The 10,000-nt window shown below is 39.2% G+C and overlaps 1 protein-coding gene across 1 annotated transcript in view; it reads left to right on the forward strand.

Annotated features, from left to right (window-relative positions):
- LOC143035209 (uncharacterized) overlaps nt 1-10,000 on the forward strand; it is a gene marked incomplete at its 3' end in the record, with an annotated part of 142,404 nt that overhangs the window by 64,448 nt on the left and 67,956 nt on the right.

Genomic DNA, 10,000 nt, shown 5'->3' on the forward strand with positions numbered 1-10,000 from the left:
GAATACTCAACGTTTGCGTCTAGTACGACATCCTCAGAGGTTCCTGGGTTCCTCTCGTGATCTTGCGTGATGGTACTCTGAGGATGTCGTAATAGACGAAAACGTTAAGTACTCCCACTTTATTTTCCCTGTGGTTTCTGCAATATATATATATATATATATATATATATATATATATATATATATATATATATACATATATATATACACACACATATATATGGCACAGGTTTTCTCGGAGACAATTTTGGTTGTAATTTCTTCCGTTTAAGAAGGAACTTCTTATCATCATCCAACTTATGGACGAAATCATCCTTGGTGCTTTGGAGAAGGAAAGGCACTGAAGAATGCCGATAAATACTATTGTAAAATATATATCACAGTATGTAAAAATTATTGACAATAACACAAAAAAAAATCTCGGCGTTTTTTCGCCTCCTTAAGAAGATTCTTCAGGGTGAGAGGACTTCATTGGGTGTAGAGGTGGTCTGCTGTTCTTGGAGAGCTGGTGAGGAGTGAGGGTGACAGCCAGGCGGAGGCTTTACATAGGAGGCCTGCGGCTCAGACGACTCGACCCGGGCGAAATGCTGGGGCTCTGATTGACCGCCGCGTTCTTCCTCTGATCTCGGCCAATGATAAGTAACTTGAACTACTCCACGGTTCAGCTGACCCGGGTCAGGTAGAATGCTGGATTGTGATTAGCTGCTGGGTTCCTTTCGTGATCTTGGGTGTTGGAAGGAGGCTCTGGTTCGTCTTCTGGTGTCTGGCAATGCTGGCTGGGGTTCTGGATCTAAAGAAACGGACTCACGGCAGCTTGGCGGAAGGTCTTGTGGCTCTCGTGGACGTTGATGGGAGAGTTCCTCCTGCTGGTGCTGAAGGGCGTAGTGTTCCTGGGGGCGGGCCGAAGGAAAAATGAAGTCAGAAAAAAGTTGAACATTGATGCTAGGGTGTCGGGAAGTGATGGCTACGGCTTCTATTATTTGCATTCTTCTATGGTTGGACTCTCTGTTAAGAATGGTAGTGGGGTCAGTTTCTGGATGGGCGGCTTCTTGTCCTGGTAATCAATATAATATTGGAAGATGGATCCTTGATTACGGTGGTATTGAAGGCGTCTTCTTAAAGTGGTGGAGTTTCTACCAATGTAAATATTGGAGCCGTCACAGCGGCTCTCCTGGCAAGAAAAATCCTAAATAACATTGGTAGAGGCCTCGAGTGGGGTCTTAATGGCGGTGATATTTCTTATAATCAGGGATCTAGTTAGGTTTGGTTTTCAGTAAATTCTCAAAGCATTGGTAGAGTCTGCATCAGTGTGGGTGACTCCTCTTGTTATTATGCCTTTAATGACATCACATTCTTCTTCGTATTGGCCGTGGTAATTGTTTTGGTGTTAGATTGTGAACTTGTGGCCCTGGGGGTCTGGGGTCTGGGCAGGAGTGGTGTATTGGTCAAATTTCTTCTTGATGAGTCCCTCTATCATGTGGTCCGGATATTCCATATTAGTAAGGAGTTGGCGGATAAGGTTAAATTCACGGTGGCTCTCTGTCCAGTTCAGCTACTGCAGGGGGAGGGGGGTGTTAGGTCACTATTGATATATGCTGCAGCTACAGACTGCTTGTAGGCTGTAGGGCATTCACTACGGGCATTGAGGCACCGTCTAACGCTGGTAGCTTTGGTGTAGACACACACACACACACACACACACACACACACACACACACACACACACACACACACACACACACACACACATATATATATATATATATATATATATATGTGTGTGTATATATATATATATATATATATATATATATATATATACATGCATATATATATATATATATATATATATATATATGTATGCAAGGAATCACATCACCGTGATACAAAATGCAAAATAACCACGGGAGGGAAACTTGTAGACAGTAAGTGCTTTCGTATATTACATCTTCACTTACTGTCTACAAGTCTCCCTTCTCCTGTGGTTATTTTGCATATATATATATATATATATATATATATATATATATATATATATATATATATATATATATATATATATATATATATATATACTGTATATATGTATATATATATATATATATATATATATATTTATATGTATATATATATACATGAATATATATATATAAATATATATATAAATATATATATATATAATATATATATATATATATGTATATATATATACAAACACACATGCATACACGCATAGACACACACGCACAGACACACACACACACACACACACACACACACACACACACACACACACACACACACACACACACACACACACATATATATATATATATATATATATATATATATATATATATATATATATATATATATATATATATACACATATATCTTGTTCTTTGAGCTGCAATGTATTTTCAACAAGACAACAAGTAGCCGCTACCTCGAATGACTTCGACGACGACGACGTTCTTACGAAGTCCAAGAATATTTGAGGCGACCTTGAGTCGTCTCAGACTCGATCTGCCGCTTTCCACAGGTGGGACTTGAACCTGGGTCATGGTCGCAGTGCCACCTGCGCCCATGTCGCCACCTGAAGACGTCCTAACTCAGATGGTATCGTCACACCGTGTACAGTTCACCACACTTGTACCCGTGGGTGGGTGGGCGTCTTTTTTTATTGAGGGATCGCTAACGTGGCAACACTGCGTCTTCGTCGCTTTCTCGCCAAGTGGTTAGTTGTGGGACGAGCTTTGGGTGAGACGGCTTTGGTCGGACGTATACGCGCCCACGCACACACACACACACACACACACACACACACACACACACACACACACACACACACACACACACACACACACACACACACACACACACACACACACACACACACCATCATCATCGTCGTCGTCGTTGTCATCATCATCATCATCATCGTCATCATTATCATCATTATTACATCGACTACCACCACCACCACCATCACCATCATCATCATCATCATCATCATCATCATCATCATCATCATCATCATCATCATCATCATCATCATCATCATCATCATCATCATCATCATCATCATCATCATCACCGACATCACCACCTCTAGCAGCACCACCATCATAATCATCATCATATCATCATCATCATCACCATCATTATCATCATCATCATCATCATCACCATCATCATCATCATCATCATCATCATCATCATCATCATCATCATCATCATCATCATCATCATCATCATCATCATCATCATCATTATCATCATCATTATCACCATCATCATCACTACCACCCTCCTTCATCACTCATAAATATCATCATTATCATCATCACCTACACGCAAGTCTTCATGTTCACTTGAACTTAGTTGAACACCATTTGTTCACCATCTCGCGTCATATCCTGATATTGGTCTATTATCACAGCCAATGGCAGGTAACGCTCATCCTACCTAGCATCATATTTGGACAAAGGTGTTGGTAGGCTCGAAGCAAAAGGACCCCATTCAAAATCAAAGAATAAGAGCTCAAGACAATTGTTTGACGATCTTTAATGAGCCTTAAACGATCCCTCCCCTTCCCCTCCCTTGCCCCCCCCCCCCGCCCCCTTCTGTGTCCCACGCAAACACAAACGCTCAGGAATCCTGTCGTATACTCAAACACAGATATTTTCTCGTGTTTACGAACGAGATGTGACGAGTGAGGAGAACATCACACTGCACTGGTAGAAAGAGGAACTATGTAAACAAGAAAATATATGACTGTATGTATTTACACAAGCACAGAAGTGTATATAAAAGCACCTACAATCGTGGAGGAAACGTCTAGGAGTATGCAAGCATGCAAATAGGTGTAGTGATCTCGTTTGTCCTAATTTTGTGCTCTGAAGATGTTCTAATAAGACGAAAGCGCTGCTCGGTCTTGGTTCATTATTTCCTTTGTTTATTTATTTATTTTTTCGTACGTATGTATACATTAGTGTGTGTGATTCACCATGGTCTTGGATCACGTGTTGGACTCGTGATCGACAGCTGTTTCCCTCCCGAAGAGAGTTCAGAGCTCATATACATAACCGATCTATGGGTAATGCTGTGATCTTACACGCACACGCACACCCAACTCCCCGTGTGTGTGTATGTGTTTGTGTGTGTGTATGTACAATATTTTGCAAAGATGATCAAAAAGTTCAAATAAATCTACACTGACAAAACTTCTTTAAATTCCGATAATACTCATGTTCCAAGGAAACTCTACACACGAAAGTAATTTCCAATCTAAATTTATTTCTATTTCATAAAGGAATTATTTTCTTCCGGTAATCAACTGAGATGAAAAAAGTATTAATCTCCCGTAGGGTTATTGTCAATTATAAAAAAAAAAAAAAAAAAAAAAAAACTGCTTCGAACACATAATTACTAGATTCCTTTTCAATTTCATTCCTATTACCACTGTCTCTTCAGGAAGAACCCCTGGCGAACCCTCAAGGATTCTTTGAGTTCCTTGGGAACCTTGGATGGGAAACGATGCTTCAAAGGTTATCTAAAAAAAAAAAACGAAGAATATACCAATTTGAAATCAAGTGGTGATGTGTTGGATTTCTTATTTATTTATTCATTTATTTATTTATTTATTTATTTTTATTTTTTATTCAAGTCAAAAATGAATGGAAAGACTTCAGTAAAAAAAGGGAGTTACGGAACTTCCCAGTGGCCGTAACGTAATGGTTGACTTCTGCCGAAGGTAATGACACAGCGTGGCTGGCGATTCTATCCATGACAAGCTATTATTTCCTCCTCTTTGTTATCGAGTCACAGTTTCATTCAGCTGAAGGAAAAACCCATAGTTCTCTTGTCTCGCCCATTTTCACGACCGACCGGTTGCTTCGTCTTCTGTTTGTTGTTGCCGATTCTTATTCTATCTCACTCACTTACCCGGCCGGTCGGCTCTTTCTTCAGATTAATTTCTTGATGTATTTGCCGGCCGGCCCTCCATATTGTTTTTTTTGTTTTTTTCTATCCCTTGCTCTTTTCCGGCCGGCCGGGTTTTCTGTAATTTCCTTTCTTTGTTGCTATGTTTGCTGGCCGCCCAACCGTATAATTGTTTTGTATGCCCTCCCTCTTTCCCGGCCGGCCGTCTGTCCTTTATATTCCTTCTTTATTTCCTGCTATGTTTGCGGCCGGCCTACCGTATATTTGTTCCTCTTTAGGCCCTCCCTCTTTTCCGGCCGGACGACTATTTTTTTTTTTTTTTCAGTTTCTTCGTTTCTTGTTGTGCTTGCCAGCTGGCCTTCCGTATCGCTGTTCTTCTTTTGTTCCTTCCCTCTTACCCGGCCGGCCGGCTCTTCCTTCAGTTCCTTCACTTGGTGTTGTTCTTGCCGGCCGGCTTTCCTGTCCAGTTCAACTTCGCGCGTGTCGAAGATCCCCGAGTTCTGAGTGGCCAGGAGCCGTTGGGCCACTTTCCACCTCACTGAGAAGGACATTTGAGATTAATCCTCAGAGCGCCTCCCTCAGTCCCAGAGGACCATGTGAGCTTAACAAAAACTGCTTAATAAAATCGCCTGGCGGCAGCGAGAATAATACTTATAAGTCAGTTCACTGCATTGAAAGGGTTATTGAACATGGTTATTGGGGGTTTTGTTTAATAGAATCTCATGTTACCGGGGCAGGCAGCTAGGAACCTCCTAGCGGGAGTTCTCTCGCATCCCTGTGGATGGATCTCTCGGGTCCTCATCCTCACGTATACATTATGCTTATGAATGTAACAGTACGCGTGTGCAGAGGAAGAACTCTCTCTATATAATATACATTTACACGTATGCAAGTATACACGTATGCACGTATACACATATACACCATCAAGAACTGAATGTGATTTAATACACACACACACACACACACACACACACACACACACACACACACACACACACACACACACACACACACACACACACACACACACATACACACACACACACACGCACACACACATACACACACACACACACACACACACACACACACACACACACACACACACACACACACACACACACACACACACACACACATAAACACACACACACACACACACACACACACACACACACACACACACACACACACACACACACACACACACACACACACACATATATATATATATATATATTCATATATATACATATGTATATATATATGTATTATGTATATATATATATATATATGTGTGTGTGTGTGTATACATATACATATGTATATATTATATATATATATATGTATATGTATATATATATATATATATATGTATATATAATATATATATACATATAAATATATAATCCATACATACACACATGCAAACACACACATACACACGCACACACACACACACACACACACACAAACACACACACACACACACACACACACACACACACACACACACACACACACACACACACACACACACACACACACACATACATATATATATATATAATATATATATATATATATATTTATACATATATATATATACTGTATATATATATGATTTGGATGATGGAGAACATTAATACAGGAGGAAGCACGGAATCCTAATCACTCTTATGTTTCTCTCACGTAGGAACTTCTTCCGAAAGTGTACAGAAAACTGTGATAGAAGCTTAAGTACCAAACTTAATTATCTCGTTAGATGCTTAGGAAAGGTCGCTTTTATTTTTCTGGCGTGTTCTAGGATTTCGTGCTTTCCCCTGTGGTTATGTTCTCCACCATCCAAATTATTTGTCTGAAATCTTTGTCAATATATATATATATATATATATATATATATATATATATATATATATATATATATATATATACATACGAACGTATGTATATATAATATATGTATACTTATATACAATATATATATACATATATACACACACAAATATATATATGCACACACACACACACACACACACACACACACACACACACACACACACACACACACACACACACACACACACACACACACACACACACACACACACACACACACACACACACACACACACACACACACACACCAAGGGCTTTTTTCCCCTTATAAGGGAGGTAGCCAAATCAAAAGGCAAAAGGCTAGTACCCACTCCCACCCATTTCACTTCCACCCATCCCATTCTCACCCACAACCCTTTCTTCCCTCTCGTCTTAGCTCCTCATGGATGATAGGTCATCCCTGTATCCCGCCCACTGCCTTGGGTCAGAAGCAACGCAGCAAGACACATCACACTCACAGTAAGGCCGCTTCACTTGATGGGTTAGGTTGAAATCATATTGATTATCAGCGTCGTACTTTGCAGTTCCAAGCAAATCAGCACCATTCATAAACAAAGAAGTAATGCTCTGGACAATCGTTTGACGATCATCGTTGAGCCATGAACGATCATCGTTGAGCAATAATCGTACCAAGTAAAACGTACATTAAACCTTCATTAATTCTAAGAAGGTTAAGCAAGACGACATGCCGTTTATTGATTTTAGGAAGGAGTTTAAATTAAAGTTAATCTTGTATGGCAATGTAATCTGGAATATCAGTGAAGGATTTGAAAAAAATATATTAGATTTTTTGAGCAACTTATGCATTACCATACAATAAAACAATGAGAAAAAAATTGGAAGATCAAAGTCACTAAGAATGAGTCATCAAGTTACATATACTATTCTCGCTAAAACCCCACTACAAGAGGTTCAAACTCGCTAAAAAAAAATAAATAAACATGATCTGATGCACTCTGTTCAATAGGTGAACAGTGGCCGCAACTTCCGTTGTGACGGTTAAACGGTGCATAACGGTCAAGCGGTTTGAAATGGTTTGAAACTTTTGGAGGAGCAGAGGCGAAGGGACAGTTAACATCTTCAAAGGGTTTCCTTCTTCTAGAGTTTGTGGGTAAACAGAAGGAAAGGAAGGAAATAAGAAAGAGAAAGAAAGAGAAAAGGAGATAAAGAGGAGGGAAGAAAGGAAGGAGAGAAATATTTTTTTTCTTCTTTATTTTTATTATTTTTTTTTAAGGTCTCAAGTTCTGGAGGTCTTTCCCCTCGAACTCTTCAGGAAAATCATTGTGTTTGCTCAGTCGTTTACTCAATGTTTTCATATCATTTAACAGCTTGAATGTTTATTTACTTCTTTTTATCTTATTCTTGCACGGGTCCTTCATCATTTTAGTTTATTATTCTTTCAACATCCGATTTTGCTATAGATCAAAAGATCTTCTTTGTTAACGCAGAACTCACCGTCCCACTCACACACAGTGGAAAGTGGGAAACCCTAGGTAGGGGGTTGTTGTGGCAATCAATTTAGGATTTTTTTTTTTTTGGCCGATGTTGGGTCACCTCCCCGCCTGGTTAGGGATGTCCGGGAACTAACGCAACAATTCCGAAGCGGGTCTCGGAAATCGAACTCACAACCACCTTCTCATGATTCCAAGAGATTCTTTGCTTTTGTAGTCATAGGACTTTCGTAGCTTCTGACCTCAACGTCTTCAAGAAGCGTGAACAGCCTCCATGGCACTCAGGGCCATCTTTGAACTGGCCCCAGAGGGTCGTTGGAGGTCAATGACCTCGATGCTTTTAATCCTCCTCTTCTTCCTCCCGTAGTTTCTTTGCCTTGACTCGGAGTTGTCTTAAAAGAAAGAGAAAAAAAAAACAAGAAGAGGGAATATCTATTTATTTATCTATTTGTCTATCTATCTATCTATCTATCTATCTATCTATATATATATATATATATATATATATATGTATATATATACACATATATGTATGTGTGTATATATATATATATATATATATATATATGTGTGTGTGTGTGTGTGTGTGTGTGTGTGTGTGTATGTATATATATTTTAGGCAATCATGGAATAACATACGAAAGAACAATGAACGAGAAAAAAAAAAGAGATTTGAGGACATAAGACCAACAGCTGAACTTCTACCACCATACAGTAGACATAAAGCAAAAGAACTTTAAGCTTTTTCGTAGCTATCGCCTTGTAACTTTATTGTCTTTTGTCCTGTAAGTGGGCTTAGCTTAGCGTCATGGCTTTTAGGTGGACAGTGTAGGTTTAATTATTTATTCGCCCGCCACCTGGTAATTATATTTAGCTGTTAAGGCGTTGTTCACCATCTTGAAATACACTTCACTGAATTTTCGAAGGGTCTGATATGATTTTCAGTGGGCGCTTCTGTTGTATTTATTAGCATGCCGCCAGGCGATTTTATTCAGCTGTGATGGGGTTCTTTGCCATGTTAGAACACAGTTTTCTGAACTGTAGAACCCAATGTGGGGTGAAAGAAATACAAGGAATATTATCTGTATAATACGACCAGTGTCTGTGATCCTCTTCAGCAGTTTTCTGAACTGTAAAACCCAATGTGGGGTGAAAGAAATACAAGGAATATTATCCGTATAATACGACCGGTGTCTGTGATCCTCTTCAGCGGACCATAGTTGAAGAGTGATCATCGTAATATACGGATTACCATTCTGCAGCGTTTCTTTTCTCTAACAGTGAGTTTTAAACTTTATCAAAAGAACTGTAGAACCCATTGTGGGGTGAAAGAAATACAAGAAATATTATCCATATAATACGACCAGTATCTGTGATCCTCTTCAGCGGACCATATTGGAAGAGGACCACACATGATCATCGTAATATACGGATTACCATTCTGCAGCGTTTCTTTCCTCCAACAGTGAGTTTTAAACTTTATCAAAAGAAACAGCATATAAGGAAGGAGCTTTGTATGACGACGTTTTGTTTGGTAGAGCTTTATCAAGTTCACTCTAAGAAGCGAAACGCTGCATTAATAAATGCTCCGTCCTCCTATGGAGTATCTTTTGATAAAATTATTGGCAATTACCAATTAATTCATCTTGTGAATATGTTACAGCATTTCATTCGTCCTTACAGAGTTTTCGAAAGGTTTGTAA

The sequence above is a fragment of the Oratosquilla oratoria genome, chromosome 18 (assembly GCF_046742065.1).
Source record: "Oratosquilla oratoria isolate Oo_2021 chromosome 18, ASM4674206v1, whole genome shotgun sequence".
NCBI lineage: Eukaryota > Metazoa > Arthropoda > Malacostraca > Stomatopoda > Squillidae > Oratosquilla > Oratosquilla oratoria.